We start from the raw sequence: 18,865 nt of genomic DNA, 5'->3' as shown, positions 1-18,865 counted from the left end.
GGAGAGAAGTCCTCCTCATTTATAGTGTTTATATCAACACGATTATCCAACACAATCTCACGGCAATTCGTAACTTTTTGATTTAGTGGCTAATTCGTATGAATTCGTACGATCTAATTCGTACAATTTAGTACGATTTGCTCATCCCCCAATGACGGTTGGGTTTAGGGGTGGGGTTAGGTGCCACGCCTCCTTTTTAAAATCTTACAATTTCGGACGACTGAACTCGTACGAATTCGTACGAATTAGCCACTAAAACTGTCAAAACGTAAAATACTTACGTTTTCTCGTGAGATCAGGCTGGATTATCTTTATAATGATATATATTGATATATTATATTGTAATGATATATTATTTATTTTGCAGTTTAACTTAGTAAACTATAAAATCATGGGTGTCCTCACGGGTTGTGTCTCATTTTGAGAGCCCACTGACAGTTCGCTCCACTCTTTTTCCCCTGCACTGTCAGCCACGCCCACTCCACCCTCTGCTCACAGTGCTGCTCTACGCCCCTCTCGAAGCATTTTTTGAAAAATATCTGAGGTAGACTTTATTGTATAACGATGGTTTGTTTTGTAGACTGTTGAAAAAAATATATAGCTTAAAGGGCTAATAATATAGTCCCTAAAATGGTGTTTAAAAAATTAAAAACTGCTTTTATTCTAGCCGAAATAAAACAAATAAGACTTTCTCCAGAAGAAAAAATATTATCAGACATACTGTGAAAATTTCCTGAATCTGTTAAACATCATTTAGGAAATATTAAAAAAAATAATTCAAAGGGGGGCTAATAATTCTGACTTCCACTGTGTGTATATATATATATATATATGGAATTACAGTCCAATTGAAAACAGTCGAGTGTGTATTAATTGATGCTGGAATGAGCTGCAGGAGGTTGTTTGCTCTGTCTGTGTACAAGACTGTTTGGTCCCCAGAGAACTTGAACCCACAACCTGCAGGGTTCTCTGCGATCTGAGCCGTGTGTGATAAACAGGGACTCTGCTTTATAGCGATCTAAAAAGCGTCTGATATCAGCGCACTGGCAGGATCCCAGTTCCTCCTCAACAGTGGCTCTCCTATCCGGGAAAAAGGCCAAGATATGAACTCACTAGATGCTGGGTGAGACGGAAACAGAGGAAAGATGAGAAGTCGCATGCCAAAAAAGAAGAAACCTGCCAAAGAAACTCTCGCGGGACACAGCACAATGACACTTTTTTGGACTCGTTGGTTTTACATCCTGTTTATAGAGGAATTTACACAGCTGTGATGAGGGAGGACGCTTGTCTTGATTTACACGTCAGTCTGAGCTTCTTATAGGAGATATTTTGCAGAATGTGCGGCGCATAAACTTATAGGGCTGTATTTTAAAGGGGTGGTCCACAGGGTAGTTTTAAGACTTGGTTGTGTCTTTAAGATGCAAAGCAATGTGTCCTTATACTGTACTTCACTTGTAGAAAATCACATTACTTGTTCATATCTCTTACTTTGATTATATACAGCTACTCAGCTAACATGAACACCACTGTCATATTTCCTAGTTCCTCTGAAAGGCCCACCCCTAAGAGGCTCTGATTGGTCAGCTAACATAATGTGCTGTGATTTGCAGATCGGCTCCACGTCACATCCCTACAAGCATGCGCATTAGCACTGTGTAAACAGAGAAGCTGTTAGCAGCATTAGCTGCCTGAATTAGACAGAAAATAAAGAGCACACGCCTGAGCACACCTCACGCTAACACCTCATGCGCTCTAAAATAAAATCTGGCAAGTTTCTTTCACATATATTCAGAATAAGCATGTGTAAGTAATATGAAACATATTCACATATCTTTTGCGAGTTTATTATTTGAGATGTAAAATGCAGGGAAAACGTCTGTCCTTTGTCAAATGCTAGCTATATATATCTTTTTAGAATTCTCTGTAACAGAGAACAGGAACAGTTTAATAATTAAACTGTAAGCACTTCTCTCTAGTACATCTTAAAGTGAACTATATCAACACAGACACACACACACTGGATATATAAAGCTGAGGGGAGGGCAGCTGGAGGGTAACTTTCCCCCCTTTCTAACCCAGTCGATTAAAAGACTTAAAGCCTTTAATTAGCTGACTCAGCCTGTCCTACAGTAACTCATCAGTCTATCTTCACTCATCAGCTCTGCCAAAGAAAAAAAAAAAGACAGACTCTCACTCTCCAAGGCTGTCTGTCCACACGTCAATCCTTTCTGGTTGTAACATTGACAGCCACGATTATTTAGAAAGCTTAATGGTTCCGGTTTTCCTGAGAGCTGCATTTGAAGGCAGCCGCTCATTCATCAGCCGATCAGTCAGAGGCTAATGCGTATTGACACTGTGAAAAGTTTGCGTAAATGTTTGATTAGCAGTTTCACCGGCTCACTGTATTTATGGTGCTGTTAAAGCTTTATATTGAACTGCTGGAATTTACTGAGTACAGACTGTGACAAACACTTGGTGAGAGTTTTTTATTTTGTTCACATTATTACACTGTGGGAGTTTGCATGCTCTCCCCTTGTTGGCGTGGGTTTGCTCCGGTTTCCCCCACAGCCCAAAGACATGTATGTGAATTGGATAAGCTAAATTGTCAGTAGTGTGAATGAGTGTGTATGGATGTTTCCCAGTGTTGTGTTGCAGTTGGAAGGGCATCCGCTGCGTAAAACTTATGGTGGATAAGTTGGCGGTTCATTCCGCTGTAGTGACCCCAGATTTCGACTAAGCCGAAAAGAAATTGAATGAATGAATGTTACAGCGTGTTCTAAAAACAGTGATGTGACGCCGCGACATGTCTAAAAAGCTGTCTTTTCCTTGTTAAAGATGTTTTTGTTTTAACCACCTGCGACATTTTAATGAAAGTTTGTTGAACTTAATAGAAACAAGTTACGTGAACTTCGAAAAATGAACGTGAATAATTCCTTACATTTTTATAGCGCTTTTCTGGACACTCAAAGTGCTTTACACATTTTTGGGGGAATCTCCTCATTTACCACCAGTGTGCATGCAACGGCAGCCATGTTACACCAGAACGCACACCGCACACCAGCTGATTGGTGGAGAGGAGACAGTGTGATGAAGCCAATTATGATATGGGGGATGGTTAGGACGCCATGATGGACAGAAGTCATTGAGCAAATTTGGCCAGGATGCCAGGATTAAACCACTACTCTTTTTTTTTGAAGGACATCCTGGGATTTTTAACGACCACAAAGAGTCATGACCTCGGTTTAACGTCTCATCCGAAAGACGGCGCTCACTGAGCAGTTTAGACTCCCCTTCACTATACTGGGACAATAGGACCCACATAGACCACAGATTGAGCGCCCCCTGCTGGTCTCACTAACACCACTTCCAGCAGCAGCTTAGCTTTCCCATCCAGTACTAATCAATGTAATATGTTTGTAACAACAGAACTTGCGACCCTAGTTGGCTAACAGTGGTTTTAGCAACCCATTCCAGATTGATCCAAGCTAAAAGTAGGACAAAAAATCTCAGATTAGCGCTTGTTAGATCTGAAATCTATTAAAGAGCATCAATTTAAACCTTGAACAGATGAGCTACAGCAGCAGAAAACATACAGGTGCGTTGCAGAGAGCTAGCTGCCGGTTGCAACTGAAATGATTTCACCTAACCATACAGATCTCTAGCTCCCAGCATGCTTTCTGTCAGACTTGAAAATAAATGTAAAAATAAATAAGTGTTATAACGATTTTTTTCAATACACTGTAAAAAGTGCTGGTTTCCACACAATTGATTTGTGTTGGAACAACCTGAAGGAATAAAGTTAGCTAATTAGTTTTTACAAATTTAAGTGAATTGAACAAAAAACAATTAAGTTGTCCCCTCCAAAAAACCTCAAATATAGCTTATTTTAAATAAGTAGTTTGAACAAGCAACAAATATATATATATATATTTTTAACAAAGGCTCATTGTGGATATGTACCCCTGTCTTAATTTCTGGAGAGCACAAATTATGTACCCAGAGGTACGTCTGGCAGCATTTCGTCTTTAAAACAAACTATACAGGATGGTATGATGGCATTGACGGCTTCTGTTTATTTTAGTGCTACCAGCTGAACGCTTATCTCCGTACGGACGGCTTTTTTTTCCGGTGTTACCAGTGTGCCCAGTAGCTCACAACGTAGGTCGGAATTGACCGCAACAACCAGGTCCGAGTTGTGTGCTGAACGGTTCCAGAAACCAAGTAAAACAAAAGCAAAAAATAAATACATGAATAAACAACAGGCTGAAAATAGGGTGAAATCACATGACCGCAATGGCTTTTCTTTTTGTAGATTGCTTTTGAAAACACTATCGGTTGGGTTTAGGGACTGGGGTGAATTGGTCAGTCGACAGCAAGCTGGTCTTGTCGGTTGAAGTGTTTATTGCCCCCTCTGGTAGATTTACGCGAAAAGAGGATACATGAGAGGAATTTGTAATCATCAAAATGCGTACACAGCGGCCTCTGGTGGATTTGCAAAAACAAAAGCTGCGAGCAGACGAACCTAAGGTTAAGCAGTCCGCTGTTCCCAGAAATGTAGACCTGAGTACATATCCACAATGAGCATGGGACATGATTTAGACTTTAATGTTGTATTTTGTTGAGATTTACATAGGTTTCTGTAAAAATGTAATTGTAAAACTCAGATTACAGATCTAGTAAAGTCAACAAATTGTCTAAAATGGTCTAGGTAAAAGACCCTCAATAGAAGTAAGGGATATTTTGAGTATATTAGTAAATAATAAATACCCAATACAATCAAGTTCAAATGACTTAACCAAATTAAGAGAATGAGTTTGCACAAGTAAACTTAACAAATGTACATTTACATTAAGGATCCACATGTTGATGCAATATATTGTTTAGCTCCTGATGAAGTTTATTTACAAACTAATTTCGAGAGGATCACATGCCCATGATTGACCACAGCTGGTCCCGCATTAGCTAACACATGATTCACCAATCAGACCCTTCCGAAGTCACTATAACTAACCAGAGTTTCTTACCTCAGTTACCTTCATCTTGAAGAATCCCCTCTTCCACCCCTTCTCCTCCCTGTTTCCTCGATAGGGCAGCACGGCGGCCCAGTGGTTAGCACTGTTGCCTCACAGCAAGAATGTCACTGGTTTAAGTCCTTACCAGGCCAGTCGATGTTTCTGCGTGGAGTTTTCATGTTCTCCCCATGCTCACGTGGGTTTCCCCCTGGTTTCCTCCCACCATCCAAAGACATGCGACATAAGTGAATTGACTAAACCAGGGGTACCCAAACTCAATCCTGGAGGGTCGGTGTCCTGCATAGCTTTAACTTTCTTCAACACGCCTGCCTGAAAGTTTCACCTAGAAAGAGCATAATAAGCCAATTCAGGTGTGTTTAATTGGGGTTGGAACTAAAATGTGCAGGATACCGGCCCTCCAGGACTAGGTTTGGGTACTTCTGGACTAAACCAAAATTGGCAGCACAGATGAGCTCTTATCCAGCAGTATATCTCTCCATAACAATCCCTGATTTGTTTTTAGGAATAAACTGCAGGGGAGTTCTCGAGATCTACCTGAGCTCAAACTCCCCTCTCGGCCTTCAAACAGGAGGGAGCCCCGGGCTTGAGGGTCTTATGAGCTCAGGGCTCTCTCCCAGGACAGCATGCCAAACAGGCTTTATAGTCAATCATCAGCTATGTGTGAACTCTTGATATGTTGGTGTTTTCTAGCCGCAATAAGACACAATAAGGATCTGACTATGAAAGGCTGGCTGATGTTAATTACTCAAGCATTGTTTTCATGGAAAATAATAGTCATTTAATGATGTTTAAATCACTTAATGAACCACAACTTCTCAAATTATATTCATTTATATATATATATAAAAATAGAAAAGATTAAAAACAACACTGTTATTTTATTGATGTGTTTATTTTCTGAACGGCTTCGCGAGATTCATTCCTGAGCGGTTAGATATCAATGCATTTTCTCTTCGGACAATAATTAATCTTCATACGGTGAAAGGCTGCCCTGAGTCATGCTTTAACATGGATAATGAAAATGACCTAACAAGGTCCTCAGACTTATTAGCATAATTTCCTTCCGTGCTAATTGCTTTAGCTTCTGTCTGATTTACTTGGAGAGAGCTCATCTGCAGGACAACTCATCATTGAGCTGAAAAAAATGCCCATTCAGGACTGCGGCGCCAGTGTCCTTGTGCGTTTATCTAAGGAGACAGAGCCGAAAAAAAAAGTGTAAAGATAAAAGGGTCTTCAGTAGGACACCAGCGGAGATGAGAAGGTCACTCGCAAATGTTAGTAGTTAAATTGCAGTGTTTATCTTCAATTGAGAGAGTTTTCATGCATTCATTTTCCTTCAGCTTAGTCTCTATTTTAGATGTCACCACAGCGGAATGAACCGGCAGCTATTTTGGCTTATGTTTTACACAGTGCATGCCCTTCCAGCCGCAATACAGTATTGGGAAACACCTATACACACTCATTCACACACACACTCATACACTACACCCAATTTAGTTCATCAAGTGCATGTGTTTGGACTGTGAGGGAAACCTGAGCCCCCTGAGGAAACCCACACAAACATGGGGAGAACATGCAAACTTCCACATGAAACGCCAACTGGTCCAACCGGGATTCGAATCAGCAACCTTCTTACTGTCAGGCGACAGTGCTAACCATTGAGCCACCGTGCCGCCCTCACATGAAACATTCACTTATTAACCACTGCCTCTGTGTGCTTGAGTTCTTGAGGAAATGTTGTGCTATATTATGAAAATAAGTAAATTTTCGGACCCCCAGCCAGGACACGAACCAGCGACCTTTTTGCTGTGAGGCCACAGTGCTAACCACTGAGTTGTAGTAATGCTTTTGTGTCAAGGGAACAATGTTGGCAACTGTATCAACAGTTTGACCAGATTTTAGTATCGTGTGATGTTTGGAAGCCTCAGAGGGTTTCTTGGAGAAATGGCAAGTCAATAATGAAATATGATATGAATATATGTGTTTACCTGATAATAGTGTTGTCAAAAATATCAATATTATGATGCTGGACTATTTAAAATAATGCAATTTTGCTTTTGCTTAGTATTGATGAGGCTAAAGGCTGATTTAGACTTCTGCGTCAAGCGCACGTGTATCATCCGGCACAGCCTTTGAGTGGTCGCATAGCCCTCATCGTCGCTGACACGCACCTCACAAAAATGTAACGACACATCGCAGCAATGAGTATCGCTAGCTCTGTGATTGGTCGGTTTGGTAGCGCTGAAAAGTGTGGGCGGTGCTGAGAGCCGTGCGAACCCGTTGGAGCGAGTGTTTACAAGTGTCGAGTCCTGTCAAGGAGCTCTGAATGGAAACGTTTGCTTTGTGTTTACCTTACAATTAAAGTTGTTGCGTGTCCGCCCGTTCCCACCTAAAAATGAGCAAGTTTGAGCCACTTGTACATTAAGGTAGCGTTCAGAAAAAACAAAACACCAGCAAAGAAACTCAACACAGAGGAACATACACACCAACACACATTGCAGGCGCCGTGGGTCACGCCGATCACTCGACGCAGAAGTATAAACTAGGCTTAAATTGCGTTTGTTTTAATTAGAAAATTAGAAGAAGATTTTATAAGATTGCACTGATTTGAATAGATTATTGCTTGTAATTTAGTGCTTTTTGGACTGAAGGGCTGCTGGCAGGCCTACCTATAATATTTAATTTTACTTACATATTAGAAAATTGTGTGTGTATCTGTGTGTGTTTGTTATTTTAAGGCACTTCATTGCATTTTAAATGTTACAATCGCAATTTTTTTAAGATAAGTGCACTACAACTAAATGTTTTGTGGATATAAATGATCATATTCTAGTCTTGTTTACCCTTAAAAAAGTCAAATAAAAAAATTGGATACTGTTAATTTGCTGTTTTCCACACAGTATTGAAATGGTATTGAATATGACAGATTTATGACCTGTTAATTAATCATTATAATTAGATTTATGACCTGTTAAAACTGTTAATTTGCTGTTTTCCACACAGTATCGAAAATGGTATTGAATATGACAGATTTATGACAAGTTATTTTGTCTTGGTAATGTCAAATTGTCCTGACTAAGATAAAGACTGGTTGTGGTCAATCTGTTTATGTCAGGTTCTTTGTGTTCTTTGCATTTAAAATGACTGAGCAAATGACACGTCATAAGCATGCATAAAACCTCATTCACATTCATGACATGTCATGTTATGATTAGGTTTCATGACGGTCTTATGAACACCCCTTCATGGAAACACAGGGGAAACTAAACACCACAGCAAATGTCCATCCTCATAATTATTTATTTATTTCCATAATATAGCACGACATTTCCTCAAGAACTCCAGCACATGGAAGCAGTGGTTTATTAGCAAATGTTTCGTGAGAGGACTGCACGGTGGCTCAGTGGTTAGCACTATCACATCACTGCAAGAAAGGTCACTGGTTTGAGTCCCAGTTGAACAAGCTGGCCTTTCCGTGTGGAGTTTGCATGATCTCCCCATGTTGGTGTGGGTTTACTCAGTGTGCAATTGGAAGGGCATCCACTGCGTAAAACATATGCTAGAATAGTTGGCGGTTCATTCCGCTGTGGCGATCCCTGATAATCAGGGACTAAGCCAAAGGAAAATGAACGAATGAGTATGTCATGTGATCCATAAGTCAAATGTACAACTTTGAATAGAAACATGTTGTTAAAACATGACATGTGATATAGGTACCACTTCATATTAAGGGGCCTTAACTACTGTGTACTTGCATCAGAATATAAACACAATGTACTTACTGTGTGCACTGCAGAACACTTCTGGTGCATTTAAGGTGGGGTTAAGGACAGGTTATGGGGTATGGGTAGGTTTAAGGGTGGGTTAAGGTGTACGAGGTGGTCTAAAGTGTAATAAAAGGTGTTAATACAGATGCAATTACATGCATATATTGATTAAATCATACGTACAATGTAAAAACATGCATTTACACAATAAGTACATTGTAGCAAGTGATTAATTTCAGTGTAAAACATATTAGTTAAGACCACTTAATATAAAGTGGGAGCACATCAGTTGAAATATTCTTCATTAATCAAGGGACGCTAATAAAACAATGAAGAGAGTGTGAAAAGGATGCATATTTGTTATAAAGCATGCAGTGGCGCATTTCCTTTATACAGCTTTATCTTGCTTGGGCAAATGTGTGTATCTGATGAACCGCTCTGTTATCAGTGTCTTATGGGAGATCTCTCAGATTGGCAGCTCTCGGCGGGGAGCAAACATGTGCTTGAAGGGGACATTTGATGCCCACCAGCGCGACTCTATTCAAAACCGAGCCTTTCATAAATAGCTCCTAAAACATGAGTATCAAGCACCTCATCTTTCATTACGCCCATTAAACTTTCCTCAAGTCCTTTTTTGCTTAACAAATGGGCTCCTTGAGGATCTGCCAGCTTTCGGTGATCCCATTAGCCCCTCCATTCCAAGGTCATCACATTGTATTGCCTAGAAAGAATCCCTATTTAATGGCGATCCCTACACCCGCGGGGTTTTAACACATTTAGGTTTTCTGGAATAATCCAAGAGCCCCAGAGAGAAACCATTGAGCTCACTAGCCAGAAATGATTGAAATGACTCCATAATGTGTGGGTGCATGTGACGAGCGTGTGATGTTGCATTTGGCCGGGGAAATAATTCTTCGCTGTGCCTTGGCCGCCGTCTTTATGAGATGAGAATGGCTGGTAAAGCTCCGGTATTTGAGGAAAAAACCCCACCCTAGCTGCCTTCTCCTCCAGACGAAGCCCCTTTAAGCCATGGCCCGCTGCCTTGTGCGTGGATCAGTGTGGTTGGTTGGTTTTGGTTTTTGGATGGAGGCCTTGAGATTTGGCTCAGACGTGGCCCACATGCTGTCGGAGGTATTTGCTCTACGGTTAGATTGACATGTGGAGGATCTGACATGAGCATTTCAGCTCAGCCTCAAATACTGAGCTAGCTTTACTGCACCTGAAAACTCCCGTCTTTGTTTTGTTTTTCCCTAAGACATTTTCTCACTCTTGCTAATGGATGTATTATAAAATGGCTTGGTTTAGTGCTTGGTTCTAAACCATTGAGCTTCTTTGCTGTTTACACCGTCTTCCTAATCAAAATGTAACTCAGAAGTAAACAAGAAGAAGACCCGAGTTATTATTGATTCCTTTATAGTTTGACATTACCATGTCGCAAAGATGATGTCATTGTACTTTATTAATTATACTTCATTTCATTAAGAATTTGTTAGCCTTTTCGATGTGGTTTGTTTGGGCAGGTGTGAAAGTGTCAATCGTACTCGGGTGAGCACCAAAAGTGGATCAAGACCCGCTAGAATGGTTGGGCTATGTGCAAAATGACATACTTCTATACTATATAGTATGCTAAAACAGTATGTGAGCTGAGCGGTATGTCAGAAATTTTAGAATTTATGAGTTACTACTATTCTGAAGTGCGCATCTGATATACACTACGCTATCCAGTAATGTGCTGTGAGAGAATTCATGAATAAGCTCAAAGCGATGCAACTGACATGAGTAGGTCATGTGATAATGGCAAATGGCCTATGTAGTACATCTGAATTACATTCATACTATATAGTACTTTTATAACGGCTGTGTAATCCTTTCAAATGTAGCACATACTTGACTAGTAGGCGATTTCGGATGCAGCACTCATCTTTATACCTATTCAAATGAATCCTAGAGTAGTTCATTTGTAATAAAAAACATGAACTGATTTCGAAGCAATCCAAATGCAGTAAGTATTTTGCTTTTTTGGACTAAACCAGCTGCCGTAGTCAGCTGTGACGTGCATTCTGTGATAAGAAAAAAATGTATGACACTTTACGGTGAGTTACTGTATGAGTAGTTCCATACAGCCTTCTAATAACTGATTTATTTTATCTTTGTCATGATGATAGTAAATAATATTAGACTAGATATTCTTCAAGACACTTCTATACAGCTTAAAGTGACATTTAAAGGCTTAACTAGGTTAATTAGGTTAAATAGGCAGGTTAGGGTAATTAGTTATTGTATAACGATGGTTTGTTCTGTAGACTATCGAAAAATATAGCTTAAAGGGGATAATAATATTGACCTGAAAATGGCTTTTAAAAAATTAAACACTGCTTTTATTCTAGCCGAAATAAAACGAATAAGACTTTCTCCAGAAGAAAAAATATTATCAGACGTACTGTGAACATTTCCTTGCTCTGTTAAACATCATTTGGGAAATATTAGAAAAAGAAAACAAAAAAAATCTAAATGGGTTTAATAAATTTGATTGCATCTGTAAATGTTTAGAGTAGGTAGAAAAGCAGCGTCCGTGCACATGCAGAACAGTCTTTCTGTTCTTTATTATTCACAGACACTAGTCCATATCAAATTTTAATAAGGTGTACAGAGATATGTTTGATTTACTCATCCCCCCCCCCAAATACTGTGACATTCTGTGCTTTATATAAATAATTCAGTATTTATGACTGCATATGTCTGTGTTTTCCACATCACCAAAAACATCGGACCAACACATGATTTCTGATGGCCATTTCACAACATTTGTCAAAGCCACTAATATTCACATTTTATTTTCTCTTTTTTTATTCCTGATGAGTAAAATATTCCATTGCTGAGCAGATTTTCAGGTCACATGTACAAAAAACAACAACATTAGGTATAGTTGAAGTCAGATTTTTTCCCCAAATATTTCCCTAATTATGTTTAACAGAATCAGGAATTTTTCGCAGTATTTCCTATAATATTTTTTCTTCTGGAGAAAGTCTTAGTTGTTTTATTTCAGCTTAAATAAAAGCAGTTTTCAAATTTTTTAAACATCATTTTAAGATCAATATTATTAGCCCCCTTAAGCAATATTTGTTTTGATTGCCTACAGAACAAACCACTGTTATAGAATGGCTTGCCTAATTACCGGATCTCGACCTTATTAAGCTAGTTAAGCCTTTAAATGTCACTTTAAGTGGAATATAAATTCTGACTTCAACTGTATTTTAGTTAACAAATATTTCCAACCTATAGTATTACTCTTAGTTCAAGTTTATTAAAATAACCCTGGTGCTTTAGCGACATACAAACAGCATTTATAACAGAAGCGATAATAACTCTGACTGTTAAGCTGTATATAACGATATTAAAACGTACACGTTATTAAAAGGAGAACTTTTAATAGTTGTTAACCCAAGCAACTATGATACATCGTCCTTCTGCTCAACATTTAGTTTATTATCCGCAGCATTACACACGTGCATCTTCCAGGGAATAGTGTCCAGCGCTTTATGAAATGTGAACAGCAGGGATGCATCTAATAAAGACTAAGCATCTCCAGTCGGGTGGGAGTTTTAGTTTGGGTGTGTGGGTTATTGTGTGTGTGTTACCGGTCATTTTTTTGGCAAACAGTTGTTGCTGATATTATCAGTGCCTTTCCTGCACACGGCTTGCACAATTTTGCTTAGAATGGCTATTTTCACTATTGCTTGTCTCGCCGTTGCCTTAAAATGCTGTCTAAGTAGGCAGCTTACCCGTTTTTTGGGTTTTTTTTGGAACGGAGCTTATGTTTGTGCTGGCGGTTTTACATTTAACCCACTCACAATTGCATGGGAACTGCTCCGTCTTTGAATCCCAGAACACAGCGAGAACAACAAACAAATGACATGAAAAATGTGTCTCGGTTTGGTTCCACCGGATTGCAATTATGTTTTTTTTTCCCCCTCCTTATTCTCTCGTCTGATTGGGGTGTTGTGCCGTGGAGTAGAAAAGTGCTGTCACATGGAGGCTGATCCGACGCACAAGGCTAGATTAATGACTCCGAGCCCTGCGGTGTAACCATCAGGTATCCGCTAAGACAAGTGTCTCTAGAGGCAGGTACCGCCGCAGACAGGAGCCGTCGTGTTGATTTTGGGAAGCTGAAACGGTGCCATTCTGTTCCCATTTTCTTTACGCTCTTCTTTCACCCGAGGGATTCTTGCGGGTGCATCCTTTTCCACCCGAGAGACACAATGAGTTGCTTTCCACTTCCCCAAATCATATCTTTTCCCTAAGCACCATAATAAAAAACATCCCATTGTCCTTCCTTTATCTAAACTCTGAGAACAAAGGCTCTATTTTAATGATATGGTTGTGTCCGAATCCACTTTTGGTGAACTGGAAGTGGTTTTTTTTTTGTATTGTGATGCAGTTCCTAGAGAAACAGTATTAGAAATGAGAAAACCGTGGGCGTGGCTTGTTTTATTCTCTATTGGATTATATGTAGTTAAGTAGGCGTTTCATTCAAAAATATGCAGAAAAGGGTTTGGCGAGGGTCATTACTGTCTAACAGACTCCTCCTCCTCACCATTTCGTTTTGATGTCAAAACTGACAGCTGGAGGGGGCGTGATTAAGTATGTTAGCCACGCCCAATACCTCAGACAGACCTAATCTGAGAATTCAACTGAAAACAAACCTGAAGTGCATTTTCATGGTTCAATTAAAGAGCAAACAGCTTTTTTTTTTCTTAATGACATGCACAGATGTATTGTTCAGCACAAAACTAGCAATGCGAGCTAATAAAATCAATATGGTTAGATTTGATTTCATGTGTACTTTAAACGCATATATATATATTTAATTTTTTTTTAATGTGCATTTAACCAATCAGAGTCTCATCTCTGATTCCTTTAAAGAGTCAGTTGCATCACGTCATGATGCATTCACTATTTACATGGCGGACTTGGTAAGTGTCATTTATTTATAGCGTTGTTATAGGGGAATTACCAACCTATGCACACATGACGTCACAAGAGTTCCCGATTGCAAAAAAAAAGACCGGTTGCAATAGCAAATATGTCGTGTTGTGCGGTAGGATGCCAAATTCAAATATAGAAAACTTAACTTTTACCGTACACCACACTGCTTTTAATGCCAACCGCAGAATCTTTGGCTAAAAGGGAGCTAAATGGAGTGAGGACCTAATTAAAAATGCTGGACTCTGCAGTTTTCAGTTTATATCAGGTAAGTTCACGCTATGCTCAATCATACACATTACTCGTTTTTGATTCCAGCTATGATTTCAGCAAAAACAGTTAAATATGGTGAATTAAATTGCGTACACTGAATGCTTAACATGAAACGTGAAAGTTCACATACCCTGCCGTACAGGTGCAGTTCACTGTCAGAATGCAGTCGTTTTGCTTGTTGATGATTACCCAGGCCTTGTACAGCTCCGTCTTCTTTCCTTGTCTTTGGCTAGGCAGAATCTCGGTTTTTAGCACTACTCTTGGAGCGTTATTTCTAGCACATGACCACACAGAACTAAACTGTAGGCATCCAAAGACTTGAAGGCCTTTAACGTCTCTCTTGTGAAATCACTTGAAATTTCAATGAGATTATATATTTGGGGCTGGATGCTTGGCCATTTTGTCTTATCCAATATCCATTGGGAGGGTGCTATCGCAAATGGACCTACCAGACGAACGCTGCTCACTTTAATGTTAATTTTGCCAAATAACTGTGCTTATCACTGGGTGACGAGCTGTTATAATACACTGAAAGCATTGTGTAAATAATATATATAATATATAATCAATATAACTTATCTCTAAGACAACAACAAACTCTGAACCGCATCAGATTTCATTCCCTCGCTGTAAATGCTAGCACTCCCATTCTCGCTGCGCGCGCATCCTGAATGTTTTCAAACTGGTAATTCATCTATTCCCATCACCGGTAGTTGTAAGTAGAAAGATGAAGCTTCCCAGCTCTAGAGAGAAGAGTTTGTGCTTTTCTTCAGTCAGCACCTAAAGCCATCATTAGATCAGTGGCTGGTGGACTCTGCATGGCTCTCTGCATGTTTAGCTGTCATTGTTGTGAAGCGTGCCGGCTCAGATGCTGACGCTACAGGCCACCTCAGGCTTTGAGTTCATGAACAGACCAGCGGAGAGGAACGCAGCACTGATCTAGAACCTCCCTCTGGGGCCTGACATCTTTATATACAGATACCAGAACAGAAACATTTTTGTGCCGCCATCTGGCAGTTTTGAAAGAGCATTTCATTTGAGAAACATTAGCATTTGAAAAAAGGCAAGCGTCATTGATAATACCGATCCACATGCTCACTGGAAAAATGCGCCTGTGCACTGTAAAAACATGACAAAAATCTGTAAATTAGCAGTTTACTGAATTTTGTGCTTCATGGTTTTATTTTTATGTTTTTGAATTGCATTATGGGATCTTGATCTTTCTTCCAACAACTTTAAACCTTGAAAATCTTGCAGGAAAATCTTTGCAATTATCTTCAACGCCTCCTCCTTCATTTTACCCCAGATTTGCTCAATAATGTTCATGTCTGGTGACTGGGCTGGCCAATCCGGGAGCACCTTGACCTTCTTTGCTTTCAGGATCTTTCATGTGGAGGCTGAAGAATGAGAAGGAGCGCTATCCTGCTGAAGAATTCCCCCTCTCCTGTGGTTTGTAATGCAATGGGCAGCACGGATGTCTTGATACCTCAGGCTGTTGATGTTGCTATGCAATGCTAAACATCAAAAGTCAACAGAGCAGAGATCAACATCCCAAAATGCAGTTCACAACTGTAAATGAATGGAAAATACTTGTGAATCACAAAATACGCAAACTTAATCCTGAATAGAAATGCTCCTGTTGTGTTCCTTCTGTTACGGCTCACACGGGGTGGCAGTGTAAATGCTTCCTATTCACTTGGAATAGGTGACGTCAAGTATTGCTGAACTGAATTGTGGGTCCGTTGGCGGTACTTCAGCGGCGTTGCTAGATACAGATGTTGGGATTTTCTCAACTTTTCAAGTGCCATTAGAAGCGTCAGCCAATCAGATTGATTGCTGACTAATGTCATTGGCTGACGCTGTAATGACGATCACGTCAGCCCTAACTTCAGACACGCCCTCTGTGAATCTGGCGTTACATTCACCAGTGATCTAGCTACTACGGATCACTGAAGAACTACAAATCTGCCACCAAATGGACTACAAATCCTGTCATGCACCTCACACACACCTGTTCCGGTTTTCCATGATGACACACAGAGCTGAAGCTCATCATTAATTCATATGGTCTATAAAGACACCTCTCATTTCCACAGACATTGCGGAGTCTTGTTAACCTGTCAACATTACGAAGCATTTACCCTGTCTTGATTTTCCCGTGCCGTGTATTTGGACCCTCGCTTTGTTTATTGTTTATGCTGTTAGGCGCATGGGCCGATCTATTTGCCTGTGACCCGACTACTCTTTTGGACTGCCCCTGTGGTATACTGTTTGCTCCTACGTTTGACCGTTGCCTGTCTGACCATCCTATGTTGAATAAAGATGCTGCAATTGGATTCTCATCGCCGTTGTCCTGACCTGTATGTTACACCTTTAAAATAAGAAGTCATTATTACATCTTAGGGCGATGTGGTGGAGCAGTGGGTAGCACTGTCGCCTCACAGCCAGAATGTCGGTGGTTCGAGCCCCAGCTGGGTCAGTTGGCATTTCTGTATAGAGTTTGCATGTTCTCCCTGTGTTGGCATGGGTTTCCTCCAGGTGCTCTGGTTTCCCCCACAGTCCAAAGACATGCGCCATAGGGGAATTGAATAAGCTAAATTGTCCGTAGTGTATGTGTTTGAATGAGAGTGTATGGATGCTTACCAGTACTGGGTTGCAGCTGGAAGGGCATCCGCTTTGTAAAACATGCTAGATAAGTTGACGGTTCATTCAGTTGGCGGTGATTCGTATCACTCTTATCTAATTAGGAGATAATGTAAGGAACTGCATATCAATAATATGACAACACTTTATAAACCTACTGAATTGCCCTAGCAACTACAGAGAGCACCTTAGCAACCACCCACAACCCCGTAGCAACCATACAGCAAGCTTTTACCTGACTGTGTGTTTGTGACTCAACACTAAGGCCTCTGCTATTTCAGACTGCATGGCAGATCATTTAAAAGCATGTCTATTTATATGACTCACAAAGGAGCCCTGTTTAATTGGCGAGGCCATTCTTTACGTCTTAGAAACTAATTCACGACTCCCTGAAGACAATTTTGGGCGTGCATAAAGCGGTTCAAGGTCACTTAGACATGGGTTTGACCCATTACATCTTTACATAGACAGGAGACAGATTAAAAAAGTGCTATACAAATAAACTTGAATTCAATTGAATATATATATATTGCTAGCACTGTCGCCACCAAGCAAGAAAGTTGCTGGTTCGAGCCCCGGCTGGGTCAGTTGGCAGTTCTGTGAGGGGTTTGCATGTTCTAAGATTAAATAGTTTTGACCACCTTTATGATGGATGACTTTGTTAACATTAAGTTTATCTATAAACTAATTTCGAGAGGTTCACATGATTGCTTGCAGCCGGTCCCGCATTATCTAATTTATGATTTACCTATCAGACGATTCCTAAGTCACTATAAATACTCTAAGTTCCATATAACAGCCATCTTCGTTTTGAAGAATCCCCCCTTCCACCCCAACTCCTCCTCCTTTCTTAGATGGGTGGCAAGGTGGCCCAGTGGTTAGCACTGTTGCCTCACAGCAAGAACGTCACTGGTTCTAGTCCTTACCAAGCCAGCCGATTTTTCTGTGTGGAGTTTACACTTTCTCCCCGTACTCACATGGGTTTCCTCCGGGTTCCCTGGTTTCCTCCTACCCTCCAAAACATGCAACTTAAGTTAATTGACTAATCCAAATCAGCACCATAGACATGCACCTAGTAAGTAGTTATCTCTTAAGAGCAATCACTATCTGTTCACTAGTTACTACAGCAGGGGAGTTCTCCAGATCCACCTAAGCTCAAACTCCCCTCTCGCCTTGCAAACGGGAGGGAGCCCCAGGCTCGAGGATCATATGAGCTCAGGGCTCTCTGTCGGGATTGTATTGTTTTGATATAAAGTCTAGATAAGTGTTTCTCAACCATGTTCCTGAAGGACCACCAGCACTGCACATTTTCGATATCTCCTTAACCAAACACACCTGATTTAGATCAACAGCTCATTAGCAGAGGCTGAAAGACCTGTAAGGGGTGTGACAGACAAAGGAGGCATCCAAAACATGCAGTGTTGGTGGTGCTCCAGGAACGTGGTTGAGAAACACTGCTCTAGATCAAGCGCATTTTGGATATGCGCATACAAAATGGTTGATTTAAAACTTTTTATTTGATAAGAAAAGATGCACATAAACTACGATGCAAACACTTTTACTGAACAAATTTCAGTATGTGAATTAAAAAAAGGTCATGTGATATTGTTATCATGTGATATTGTTATCATGTGATATTGTTATCATGTGATCATGTGATGATGAAAATGTGTGTGAATGAACAAAGCAGCAGGCTGAGCACATCATAAAACATCAGAAATTTTGTTTTGGTCATTCTAAAATGCCGTAATCATTTCAGTATTAGTGTTATTATATTATTAATATGACCTCTATAATTGTCCAGAGTATCTGTGCTCCGAACGCCACCACACGTTCATTGCATGTTAGCATTGTCTTCTGAGGCACAAGTCATTTATTAAATAAAGAAAAGATTCACACAGCTTCTCCTGCCGTAATAATATCTATTTTACTTTTGATATTTAGCGCCAGTTAATGAAGAAGTGACAGTTTTGTTCTCTATAAAACGTCGCTTTATGCGCATATATTTAATTTGCTTCTTTGGATGGAAACATATCCACCGACTGATATATCAGATATGATGCAATATGATCATTTGCAACCTGAGAACTTCTGAATATCTAGCAGCGCTCTTTGAAAGTCTGTTTTCCAAACACATTGTCATCTCATTGTCAAGTGTCGTTATCC

General features: G+C 40.1%; 1 protein-coding gene across 1 annotated transcript in view; it reads left to right on the top strand.

The window, feature by feature from the left end:
- grik2 (glutamate receptor, ionotropic, kainate 2) overlaps positions 1-18,865 on the top strand; it is a 309,147-nt gene that overhangs the window by 130,018 nt on the left and 160,264 nt on the right. The window lies entirely within an intron of this gene.

Source organism: Danio aesculapii, chromosome 16 (assembly GCF_903798145.1).
Source record: "Danio aesculapii chromosome 16, fDanAes4.1, whole genome shotgun sequence".
Lineage (NCBI taxonomy): Eukaryota > Metazoa > Chordata > Actinopteri > Cypriniformes > Danionidae > Danio > Danio aesculapii.
Note: the sequence above shows the minus strand (reverse complement) of the source record. Positions and strands in the feature narration are given on the sequence as shown.